Source organism: Oreochromis aureus, linkage group 18 (assembly GCF_013358895.1).
Source record: "Oreochromis aureus strain Israel breed Guangdong linkage group 18, ZZ_aureus, whole genome shotgun sequence".
NCBI lineage: Eukaryota > Metazoa > Chordata > Actinopteri > Cichliformes > Cichlidae > Oreochromis > Oreochromis aureus.
This window is the reverse complement of record NC_052959.1, coordinates 32,083,384-32,096,585: the sequence shown is the minus strand read 5'-3', so window position 1 is coordinate 32,096,585 and position 13,202 is coordinate 32,083,384. Positions and strand designations below refer to the sequence as shown.

General features: G+C 43.2%; 1 long non-coding RNA gene across 1 annotated transcript; it reads left to right on the top strand.

Annotated features, from left to right (window-relative positions):
- Window positions 1–2,836: 2,836 nt before the first annotated feature.
- Window positions 2,837–4,243, top strand: LOC120434281. Its single transcript, XR_005609032.1, has 3 exons — window positions 2,837–3,145; window positions 3,443–3,570; window positions 3,745–4,243. It is a non-coding gene; the product is annotated as an uncharacterized LOC120434281 (long non-coding RNA).
- The last annotated feature ends 8,959 nt before the right edge of the window (window positions 4,244–13,202 follow it).

Here is a 13,202-nt window from a genome sequence, read left to right as displayed (position 1 = left end):
AAAGTGGGAATGCTGTGTGACTTTGGGCTGTCACAGACAAAAGACGACCAGTGTCAACAATCATTATGATATTTTTGGCTCCAGAATGACGGTGCTAGACCTCACAGCTCAAGTTTAGTTTGATCACAGTGTGTCTGCTTCTGTGACCTATATTTACTAACCAACCAGCAGGAACGCTGCATGAAACGGCGTGCTGATCAACCAAAAGACCAGAATAAAGTCTCGATGGATGCTGGCAGCAGCAGGTGTTTGTATGATCTGTCCACTCCGCCTTGATTCAGTCGGTATTATCATCACAGAGTCGCCGTACGTCAAACTCGATGTTCTGCCCAACTTTGAGATCCGTGCTGCACAGTGTGGCTACAGCGAAAGTCTCTACAAGCTAACGCTGGAGCCTCCAAACTCCTGCTGCAAAGGTTTATCGAAGTTTTAATTTCTACAGTTAGAACTGTACACAATTTAAAAACAAAATTTCACGTAAATATTAATAATTTCCCAGCAGTATGATCCAATGATACAATAGATTCTTCCGTGGTCCCCGGGAAGACCAGCTGCTGCACCGCTATAGCTAATGGAGATCCTGGTAAACTGAACTTTCACTTTTATCAGCCGCCACAAAGACGTATTCAGGGTTCACTGTTCAGCAATGAACATCAAAAGTTCAAGTTCTGTTGCACCTCCAGCACAAACATGGCGCACACGTCCACTTTAGCCACTCTGTTTAGCCGAGGTGCTACACCGCGGCTAGCTTAGAGTTAACAAATATGGCCTCTGTACTGTTGATATGAGGAGAGAAGACTAAAAATATTGTTTGCATCGGGTTGAATGTTAATTTTGTTAATTGTTAATTTCTGCTGTAAATTTGGTCATTTTTAAATAGAAGTCTATGAGCAGTGACTCACTTTTAAAAGCAGCCTCTAGTGGACGTTAGAGGAACTGCAGTGTTGATTCATTTTTCAGCTCCAGGTGGTGGGTCCACTTCTCCGGCTCTTCCTTGTTTGTATTCATGTGAAAGCTTCAGATATTTTTCTTTAATTAAAAAATTAAACTCCATTCAGAACTCTATTAACTCATCAGGTTAATGCAGGACAGCTCAGATGGATAAAATCAGTATTCACTCACTGCTGAGCTCCATCGGTCCCTGTGGGCAGATTACAATTCATATTGCTGTAATTACATTTCTGACTTTCATCAGGTCTCACTCTTTGATGCTCGTCTTTTTACAGATGTGCGATTTTGTCAGTAACATCTGTTTAACAGAAGCTCTGATCGTCCCTCCTCTCTGATCTCCACTGTCTGTGGCTCAAATTAAATCAGTGCCGGGACGTCAGGGCCGGTAAAACAAGATCGCTCAACCGAGTCAGCAGAGTCCCGCCGAGTCACCCCTCGGCCGCCACCGGCGGCCTCCAAATGAAACGCCAATCACCACGCTTCGCTCCAGAGGGGATTTACAGTCAGACTCGTCTCTGCGTGGCTAGAGGCTGCTGCAGTTTGTCAAGTGTGAATTTATTACATTTATTACAAACCCCGGAGCTCTTATTTCCTAAAAGAGTCCAATCAAAGTGACCGGCTGCAACACAAACCCTGTAAAGATGAAGGACGATCAAAGAGGCTCTGGATGATCCAATTATCTGCAGAGTGCATGCCGGTCAGAGCTTTATTTTGAAAGGAAAACATCGTTATTTCATCTATCACACGCCGACTGAAATATGTTTTGTTCAGCTGAGGATCTTCAAGGCTCTTGGAACAAACCAATTTGTGAACAAAGACAAAATTAGAGGCCGAGGCAAACGGTGAGCCTGCAGGCAGCAGCTGATACCTAAAAACTCGAGGATCAGGCAGAACGTTTGCAAAGCCGGTCAGTCCCCACAGTCCAACAGCACTAAAAAAGTTTTGGTGTCTACAACTGATTTAAATCTTAACAACAAACTTCACAGGTGGTGAAGTTTTAAAGGTCATACAGAGACATAAATGTTCCAACCCTCGCCGCGGTCACGAGCTCACAAATGCAAACAGATGAAATGAGTTTTCTTTGGGCTCCACCTCAGAGAGAGCGATGAGGTCGGACATCCGGAGAGAGCACGGAGGAGAATCCCCGAGTCAGCTGAGGCGGTTCACGAACATCACTGGGATTCCTCCTGTGCACCTCCCACTGACATCCAACTACCTGCTCTCACGTGACGTCATGCACACATGCTTGCAAGTTGATACAAGCATTGGTTGCTATGGAAACACATGTATTCTCCTGGTTGGCAGTAGTTCCTGGAGGCTTCTCTCATTGGGTGAAATCAGATTTGAAGATGAACTGCTTTGTTTGTCTCTGTTATTTTTGGTTTGTCTGCTAATACTTGCTAACTACTAGCCGACCAGTGTGCCGGCCTATGTTCAGCAGTGACTCACAGCTGGTTGGGGAATCCTGGTTTCCATCATCACCAGTGGCTGCTGAGTGGTCTGTGTGGGGCCTTTTTCACCTGATCCTGCACCAGCACTGTCATACGTCCAAGTTAATGTAACACGGTTAGCGGTTTCATTTCTGCAAAGCCTCAGCCTCTCGTCTGACCTGGGAGCTCCTATCCCCCAGGAGGAACTGGAGGAGTGCATCTGGGAAGAACAACATCAGCAACACCCTGCACAGCCTGCATCCATCAAAAAGCTGGGTGGATGAAATTTCACTCATCATAAAGGCTCTGCTAGTATAATTAACCACAATTAAGTTCCATTGTTTGTTATCGCTTTGTTAGCCAAGTGACCCTCTGACAACCTTTCTGTTGGTATTTATTGCGTTTGTTCCTTTTCTATGATCACATCTGTCTCCAAGGAAACGACACAGAGGTGACCAAAACGCTGTAAATCTAACCTGTGATGGTTTGGAGTTGTAACAGCTGGTGGAGCTTTGATTAGCTGCCAGTGCTGCGTTACAGTGTTGAGTGGGTGAGTCTCAGTGTAAATGAGCTGCAGCGGCTCTGTCTAATTTCAGCGCCGCTGCTTTTCATAACCTTGGCAAACTTGGCGAGCGATGACTCCGCCGCGTAGAAATCAGCCCACACCGACGGGAACCCGCGTTTCGGCCACGCTTCACCTGTTACCAGGTTGTCATGGCAACCGTACCCATCAAAGTTTTGGGAGAAGTGGAGCAAAAACGCCGGTAATTAAAACGCTCGTCATCCGGGTGATGTGTGACTGTGTGTTTCTCTGCACCGTCTCTCCTCCCGCGTAGCTTCACCGATGCCAAAAACCATAATTTTGATTTATTTCAGCGCTTCGGAGAGGAAGAGACGGAGACGCCACTCTGGAGCGATTGCGCTCGGCTCCATCTGTTTGTTATGCATTAGCTGAGCACAATTGAGCTCTTCAAGCAATCTGTTGAAGAGAAACGGCCTCGGGTGGAGTGCGGGGAAGGAAAAGAGGAGCTCCATTAACACGTTTTCATTTTCTCCTTCAGAGTGCGAACACTTCTTCTTCCTCCTCTGAGCCAGAAACTCTTGAATAGGCCGCACAGGTTTTTCCTGAGGACTCTCTGAGATTGACTTGTCAAATGTGTTCTTTAGGCGCCGTAACATGCGTTCACAGGTAGGATTTACATTTTGTACGACGGGGGTGAAGTTGAAGAGCTGCGCCGGATTTAAGGCTCCCCTCTCTCTTTTATTTCACTTCATGTTTCAGGTGAAAAGCTCTCAGGCTACGATGTAAAGTCTTACTTGAAATATTCAGTCGCTAACGTTTCCCCTTTGTTTGCCGTGACAGCTACAAGGCCACAGACGAAGAGCAACCGACTGACGAAGGCGGTGAAGAAAGGAAACTTTCTGCACCTTCAGCAAACACCAGCGCCAGAAATAACAGTTCTGTCTTCAATAAATTACGAGTGTACACTAAAAGTGTGCAACAGAAAGCTCGTATAGAGACAGAACAGGAGGAAGAGAGAAGCATTTAAGCCACAGATGATAAAACCGCATTTACTGCTCTGTTTTCACAGCATCGATTTGGCCTCGTCGCAGAAGCAGCAGGTGTTTAATCTGTCTGGATCCATATCTGAGAAATTATAAAGTGTCGCATTATGACTGCAGAGTGCTTATGTCCACACCGGCGGCTTTTCCGCACTGTTTAAATACATTTACTTGGAGGTCGGTGCGAAGGTGAGCATCCGAAATGTCACTGACGATCCCTCAGTGCACAAGAAAATCTGTAAAACAACTTCAGTAAATTAAAGTAAATGTCAGAGCTGACGTTTACTTTTTCACTTTGACTGTTTGGAGTTAACGGAGCTCCGAGTTACCTCAGAGAACCGGTGTTATTAATGAAGCCTGTGGTTGTTTAAGCCTGAGTCACACAGGCCTGAGAGCGCTCGATGCCGCGCTGCACCCCAGTTATTACAGTTATTACAGTTTTGTATTTTCTAATTAGGTTTGATTTTTTTTTTTTTTTGACTTTTTGTTTTTGACTCGGTTTAGTTTCAGTTTGTTTCAGAGTGTTTCACTTTGGTTTTTACCTCTCAGCTGTGAAAGTTTGTTAATGCGCTAACTCGAGAACAAGGCGACGTACGATTTTAAAACTCATACCACAGGTGCATCTTGTAAAGTTTGAATCCAGGTCAGGTCTTTGAAAATCCCCTCGGATTATTAGATTTATTCTAGGAGTCTGAGGGCTGTTTGACTTTTTCTTAGTTCCAATATTAGGTTTAGTCTTTTTAACTAGTTTTAAATGGAGAGCAAACATCAAAGGCAAGATTTGGGAACCGGCGCAGGTAACGTTTTGGAAACAGCTGACTCAGAGTTTTGTCGACATCAGACTCGTTTTTATTAAACTAACAGACACTAAAACTAAGGTTATTTCCTTTATATATTTTTTGTTTTCCAGGCTCACTATATTATTTCAGGTACTTTTAATTGTTCTTAAGAGTCTACTTTTTATTTTTATTTTATTTAACTAAAAGGTTTTTTTCACATTTAGGTTTTAGTTTTTAGTTTCGTATTATTTATAGTTATAGTTGTATTATTATAGAGTCTTTACCTTACAATATAAAGCACTTTGAGACAACTGTAGTTGTGATTTGCGACATTATAAATAAAGTTGATTTGAATTGACCCGTTGGCTATAATAACCTTGCTAGCGACTGACACGATCCTCCTGAACCCATTTCCCAGATTTCTGCGTAGCGACCTGTGGCTGGGAGTCAGCGTCTGTGTCTCTGTGACTGAGGCCTAAGTGTTCGAGTTAGTGTTGGTCAAAACAGTGACGAGACATAAAGTTTAAACTTATTTTGGATTTTCTCTAATCCACACGAGGTCAGAAGTTTACATACAGGGTCAAATATGCATAAACCCACTAACATTTAGTTAAATGCTCCTAAGCATTCTTAAAAAACCAAATAGTCCCTAAATGTCAAAACTGTAGTTTTTGACAGGATATTATCTTTCATGTGAAGTTACAAAAGCATTAAAAAGTTTTTTAACACATAAAACAAAATCAAATATTACCTGTTTAAATAAGTTTAAATATCAGTAAAAATAATAAACTGGAAAACCTTTACATTTAAAAAAATAATAAAAACAGAAAACATAAAAACGAGAGGCCATGTTTTTTGTTGACATGCTTAAAATAATACATATACATGGATTTATTATTATTAATATTACCAGACTGCTACTGTTGTTCAGTTTTATATTTGTATATAACAGTCAGTAATTTTTTTTAATATAAAAACATTTGTAGCTTTCGCAGGTTAATATTGGCATCACTTGGCTTCCATACAGTGATAGGCTGTCTATAGACGGTATAAAAATAACACAGTGAGCCGGCCTCAGTGATGCCTGCCTGTGATACTGTGAAAAGGATGTCAGATACTGTGTCGACGTCTAATTAGCCTTCTCCTGCCTCTGTAATGTGTGTGTGTGAGTGTGTGTGTGTGTGAGAGAGAGCTAACAGCTCTACCTGTCAGTCAACATGATGGCTCATCAGCTGTGAGAAAGACGCCGTTTTCTTTACGAATCTGCCGTTTCTCAGACGTGACACCTTCCGTTAAGCAAATGAGCGCCACCTCGATGGTGGAGGATAGCTGTGAGTCAGCCTCACATCTGCTCACACAGCAGAGGCAATTACAGCATCACACCGCCTCCTGCTGCTTCCCTGTTATCTTTGACCTCTGCTGACCTCTGTCAGCCGGCAGTCTGAACTACAGCTCATAACCACAAATCAGTTTTACAGCATGCAGCAGCTCCTCCAGCTGTTTCATGTTAATAAAAACTCTACATCTGTGCTTATTCTTTATCTTATAAATCACTCATATTTAGCAGGGCATTATTATACACTTATTATAAATGTATTTACCTTCACTTTATTCTTTAAACTGCATTTATAGATTATTTTTATTTCATTTTAAGTGTTAAACACATCGTAGTTGATCCTGTTCTTTTTTGTAAGTCTAGATTTTTTAAACTATTTGAACTATTTAATTTTTTATGTTTTTAATATTTTAATATTCTTTACATTTATTTTGTTTGAATTTTATTGTGTGTTTTTGTAACTTTTGAAAGGTCCGATAAAAGCTTTACTATTATTAATTATTACTTATCTGTTGAATTCTGACACTTTCTGCTTGACGAGATGGTTAAGATGGCGCGTTTAGGTGAAAATTTAAATATTAAAATGTTGGTATAATGGCACAATCATTGACCTGTTTACCTTCACATTTCATCAAGATTCATTTTCAGTTCTTTGAGGTTTATTTCCACTTTAGTTTGTGTTTTTGGACAAAAATCATGTGACCTTTATGTCTTTTAGTCACAACAACTAGTAACACATAAAGTCATATTTTTATTGATCCAAATCAGTCATGTTAGCCTCAGCTGAACTCTGCAGTGTTAAAGATTACTGGTCATGTCCAAATTCGTAGACTCCTCCGAATGCAGCCGACAAATGCGTCCTCCTTTTCCCCGAATGTGAAGGATGGGTCGGGTGTGTCCTTCGTGGCCCACCATATCCCAGAATTCATAGCGTGGCCCAGCCAAACTCCAGTTTCCAACAATGGCGGCCGCTACTAAGTTTTAAAATTACTCTTACTAATCTTTCTGAGTCACAAAATAAACTTTTAACATATTTTCAGGCGAGAAAGTAGCTGTGTAAACATCAAATATCTGCTCGGTTTATCAAGATATCACATATTTGCAAAAGTGCTTCAACGTTTTCAGAGACGTCTGTTACCCACCAGCGCGATAGCTAGCCCGGAGCTCGAGGGTCACTGAAGCCGCCGAGAACGGCACAACTCCCGGCACATCATTTTCAGATCACCGCGGACTTTCGCTACTGAGGTTAAACGTAACACATAAGTCACTTAGACAACCTAAAAATGCTATTGTTTGGCTTTTTTCAGTGTTTTATTTGTTCGTGAGTAAATCGGTTTGGCTGAGATTAACGTTATTAGATTAGATTAGATAAAATAAAACTTTATTAATCCCCGGGTGGTTTTCACACAGCTGAATAAACGTCAAACAGAAAACTGATTAAACAGAAGTGTGAGATGGTCGAGAATTTACGCCAGTGTCCTGTTATATTTTACATAGCAAGGAGCAGACGGCCGAGTTTATTAAACTGCACCGACACAGCGGTGACGTTAATCAGAAGGCTAGAACGTCCAATTTCCCCAGCCATTTACTTCCGGCCTACCCGACCTTCTGAGGACCCGGCCCACGTAGACCGCGAAGGCCGGGTCCTCAGGAGGATGCAGCCCATGAATTTGGACACGACCATTAATTGACTGCCTCCTGTAAAATAACTTTACCACCACCAGGGGGCAGATGTTTTCAGACATTTGTTTCTGCTCCTTTTTTTTACATTTTACTTTTATTTTTGTTTGGGTTTTTCCTTTTGCAGGCTTTCATTGTCAGTCAGAGCGCGTTCTTAACGAATCTCCTAAATGTTACATTTGCTCACTGCGCCATCTTGTGGTATAAATTGGTATCACGTGAACGTGCAGCCTGGTGCTTGTTTGATTTGAGTCAATACTTAAGCTTGTAAAACGCTAAAGTACCGACTTCCAGTTCAAGCATATAACAACGTTTTTGTCTTTTTAATGTGCTACAGTGACAAAAAAAACCCAAAAAACTGTTCAGCCTCTCCAGCTTTTTATCAGCACTGTTAACGTGCATCATGTCTTTAGGTTTTTAAAAACTCACAGTGTAAATACAGCTCACCGTCTCCCAGATACCAAATATCCAAACACTTCTGAAAAGATTCACAGCACATCTAAGCCCTCAGATCAGGATTTTTCATAGTGAGTAATCCAAAACCACGCAGCAGCATACTGCAACATGTTCTGATGAGTCTCGATTTCTGCTGCTGCATTCAGATGGTGGAGTCAGAATTTGGTGCAAACAGCATGAAAGCATGGATCCATCCTGCCTTGTATCGATGGTTCCAGCTGCTGGTGGTGTGAAGGTGTGGGGCACGCTCCTCACTACCAGCTGAGCATCGGTTAAACACCACAGCCTGGTTCCAGCTTCTCAAACTGATGAGTGTCTCATCATAGGTGTGCAGCAACTGTGTGACGCTGTCATGTCAACATGGTTATAGTGTGTTGGATTCTCTATCTTTAGTTACTTCCTGTTTTATTTTGGTAGTTCTTTGTCCCCATGATTCCATTATTCCTACCAAACAGCAGTTTGGTCCAGCAGGGCGCAGCGTGGAAGTCAACCAGACAACTCGGAGGCTAGTTTGGGTAGGTAGGACAGCAGGCCTTTATTTGGCATTACCATTAACAAGACCACACAATCCACGTCTCCACGGCTCTACACAATCTGGGGCAGGTAGATGCCCACGCCAGCCTGTTACAAGGGTAAGGTCTCTCTGATAGGCTGGTGAGAAGAGAGCAGCATGCTCATCTATAATGGCTATGCGCGTACTCACATCACTTGGTGCTTTGCCATGATAACAGTTGTTACAGCACGCAGGTGGCTCCACTCCCTCTGATTGGTCTCAGTGTGTATAAATGTCCAGTTTTCCCTTTGTTGTGTGTGTCGTTACCGTTTGTCTCTGTGTGTTTGATTGCAGTTCATTATTTCTGCTGCTGTTTTGAACTTTGAGATTTGTTGTTATATTTTGGACATTGAAAGCTTCCTCCAGCGTCCTGCACCTTGGGTCCTCTCGCCCTCCACACGAGCTGAGATTTGTGTTGTTCACAGAGGTGTCGGTCACACTGTGTGCTGTGTTGTTGGTGTTGACTTTGCCTGTGTGCATGCAGCCCAAAGATCATCGTTAGATTCAAAGTCCTTCTACAAGCAGCACATTTCTTCCTGCAGTTGTTCAGCAGCCGCCCTGAAACACACAGGCTGTTATTTTTAATCCTTATCTAAATTAACTTTCATTTCATTGGTCAACGGGCATAAAAACGACACGTCCAGACGATCCAGTCAGCTCTGATAAAAATCTCTTGACTCTTTGCCCACAAATAAACTTTTAAAGGTTTGTTTTTCTCTGGAGGTTTGACTTCCAGCACCTTTGCTGTTGTAAAATCCTCAGTTTAGATTTATTTCAGTATCTCTGCCTCTAATAATGTCTCTGCTGCTGCTGCCCTGCACGGGTCCAGCACTGTCCGCTGCTCAGTTTAACCTGCTCTAACTGTCTATTCTCTATTACCTTAAATGACACGAAGGTATTTTATTTTAATTTGCTATCAAAGACATTTCATAATAGGAAATGAGCATCAAGACATTAATATGTAATCTTCAAGCTTCCAGTGTATCAGAGGTCACTCGCAGATCAGTGCTTATCTCTGAAAGAAATCTCCCGTCGTCCTTGCCAGTCCTCTCCTTCTTACATTTCTTTATCTCTCGCTGTGAGCTTATCACACACAAACTTTTCTCTCACTGTTAAACAGCAGCTGTAGCTCCAGCTAGCAGACAGACTGTGTGCAAAGTTACTTCATTTATGCTCTCTCAGCAGAGTTAGCTAGACGCTGAAGTACCACTACCAAAACTTTATTGTCGTCCTCCCACGTAAACGCACGTCAGGGATGAGGAGGGGAAGGATGTGCAGGTGTAGGTCCGCGTGCTCTGAGCTGGAAGGACGGCCGAACTTTCAGATTTAATTTCTCATTAAGTGAAAAAGAAAGAACGTCATTCCAGATCATTCAGACCCACTTTAACCCTTTACTCATTTATCACCTGACCATTTTCAGAGGAATGTTTTTTTAATCATTTGAGCATAAACCGGCTCCAAACTCAAAGGATGAACTGGTGTTGTGTCGCTTATAACAGACAAACTGGCAAAGAAACAATTTTAAGTCGTATCTTTAGACACTTTGTTACTGGCAGCCTGTCATAAAAACACATTTGTTCCCATTTCTTTAGTTGAATCTATGACAAATTTCATGGAATACACAGTTTGACAGACATAAAATTCCTACCGACAAAGTGATACTCAAAGAGCTTTTAGCTAAAAACCTGCATATCTCAGCGAGGTGTGCAGTGTGTCCTTAAGTGACAGGCCTACAAAACTATCTACAGCAGGTGATAACTATCTGAAAGTCATGTTGTGAAGAAACCGGTGATAAATCCAGCAAAGACCCTTCAGCTGATCCATCTACTGTTCACTGAAGCCTCATCAGAAACGCTCTCAGCGGAGAAAAAGTCTGAGTGATGCCAAATTACTCCCTCTGATTAGAACTGGACTGAAAATCTGCGGCAATAGAATGATAAAAACAAATTTGACTTTTTTGGTTGAAATCACTGTGAGTACAGTATTTATGTAGGAGAGCCACAACAGTGAGTCATGATGTGGGGCTGCATTTGGCTCAGTGGTGTTGGAGATCTTGTCAAAAATGATGGAATTATCCATCGTTGCCTCAATGATCCAGGTTTGGGTTGTGGGGGCACCAGTCTCAGTGGAGAAGTCTGGGGGGCACCAAGATGTGGAGGAGTTGCGAGCTCGAATGGCCGAGCTCTTCATCCTCTCTAAGCGAGAGCCGCTGTCTTCCTCTTCGAAGGAAACTCATTTCTGCCTCTTTAGCTAAGATCTCTTTCTTTTGGTCACCAATTGAATTATGAACATAGAAAAGTTTGACCACCATCCAGATCCATCCGGAAAATGTTTGACTGGCAGTGGCTTCATTTTCCAGCAGGTCAGTGACCCCGAACACACGGCCAGTGCAGTAAAAGCACAGCTGGATCAGTTATTGTTCTCTCCAGAGCCCGAACCTCAACATTACCGAAGCAGTGTGGGATCATCCTGACAGAGAACGGAACAAATCGCAGAAGCATCCACATACGTTTGAACATGTTTCTATAAATCTCTGAACCTATTTCACATCTTCATAGAAAAATATAAAGAAATGAGAGGTGGTGTGAGACTTTTGTGCAGTACTGTTCCCAGGAGGATGTCTTCAGGTTGGAGCGTCATTCCTCGGATTCTTGCTGGCTTTGTTTTAGGATCAGAAGCTTTTACTAAAACTTCCTTTTTTTCTTGTTTGTGTTGTTTCGTAACATTTACACATTAAGCAGATTGCTGATACTGAGGCACATGTTCAAGTGTCCATTGATGTTGTGATAAAGAAGTCACGTCCCTCCTCCAGCAGGGACAGGAAGCTTGCGAAGCGAGCAACGTTTGTACGGCACTCGCGAGGCGACCTCTGAGCAAGATGGCTGCAGCCGCTCAGCTCTGCTTCTCCCTGCTCTTCGCTCTGATCTGCGATATTTGTGCAGGAGAAATCATCGCCATACGAGAGGAAAGCGAATCTTTTGAATTTTGGCTGCCAAAGCAGAATAGCTCCTGCGTAACCTCCAGACGTGCCGGTGAAGAAATGCTGGTCCTGTGGAACGTCTCTCACTTTGAGAACATAAACGTCACGGTGCGTGAGGATCTGACGGGACGACTCTCGGTCTCAGAAACATCCGAGGCTTCTTCGTTTACTCTCCACAACCTGACCCACTCGGACTCTGGCCTGTACCGACACGTGTGCCGGAGCGAGGGCAAAGTCACATATGTGGAAACCATCAGCCTGACTGTTTGTGCTGCAGTCAGTATGAAAGTAGTCAAAGCTGGTGAAGCAACATCAGACATACATTGTGATGGAGCAGGCGACAGTCTGGCAGTTGAGTGGATCAGATATGAGTTCAGGTTTGGAAAAGACAAACAGTCGAGGGTTTTAAGCAACAGAACGACTCTGGAGGTGGACAGTATAAGAGACAGCTTCCTGGATGTGAAGAACACATCAGTTCTTCACGTGTCCGACATCACATTTTACACGTTATACATCTGCCTGGTGATGAACCAACAGCAGTGTGTGAGCAGCTACTCTGAACATCTGTTCAAGGTACCAAAGCTAATCTACCACTCTGTGGGAGAGCCAGCTGTGCTGCAGTGCGCCTTCGCTGGTTCAGTCCCGGTTTGGTGGAAGCTGGAAAATTATTCCAACGCTGACCGAGAAGTCGGGCGAAACCACTCGCTGGTGTTTCCATCGCTGACGTTAAACGATTCAGGCTGGTACGGCTGTGGCGGTCCCAACATAAACGAGCGGTACTTGCTTGTGGTGTGCCCAAAGTTCGGCCCGCCTGTCCTGGAGATCTTCTCGGAGGGCGATAACGTCACTCTCAGATGCGCTCAGTGGACGTCACAGGCGTGGTTTGAGTGGTTCAGGAAGTCGAGCCGAACAGGAGGGGAAGTCGTTTACATCAATGAAACACAGGAGAGCACAACAAACCTACCCAATAACAGCCTGGTGCTCATCAACACCTCAGCGCAGGACGCAGGAGAGTATATGTGTGCAGTGTTGGACTCACATCAGCACTGCCTGTTATCATCATCAACTCTGCTGGTCTACAGAGAGCCCTTTGGAGTTCACTCCACCTTCTACAGAGTCAGGTGGATGCTGCTCAGCGGCCTGCAGCTGATGCTTTGTGCTGTTGTCGTCTGCGTGATGCAAAAAACCAGGAGAGGAGAGCAGCTTTACGCTGCAGCACACACTTAATGTGGTTATCACTCTCCATCATTATTATTACTATTATTGTTATGTTTTTTAACCTTTGCCTTTTTTTTGTTTCTTGGTACTCAGACATGTTTTTCTTCACGTATATGTGATGTGAATTTGATTTCATCCATATTACTGTTTTTCTCTGTCTGTGGTGTTAAAGTCTAAGTTTGAATAATCTTCTGTTTGTGCCAGTTTTAAAATCTGAATTCTTCTAAAGTGTCGGAGGAAACATCGTGGTCTCATT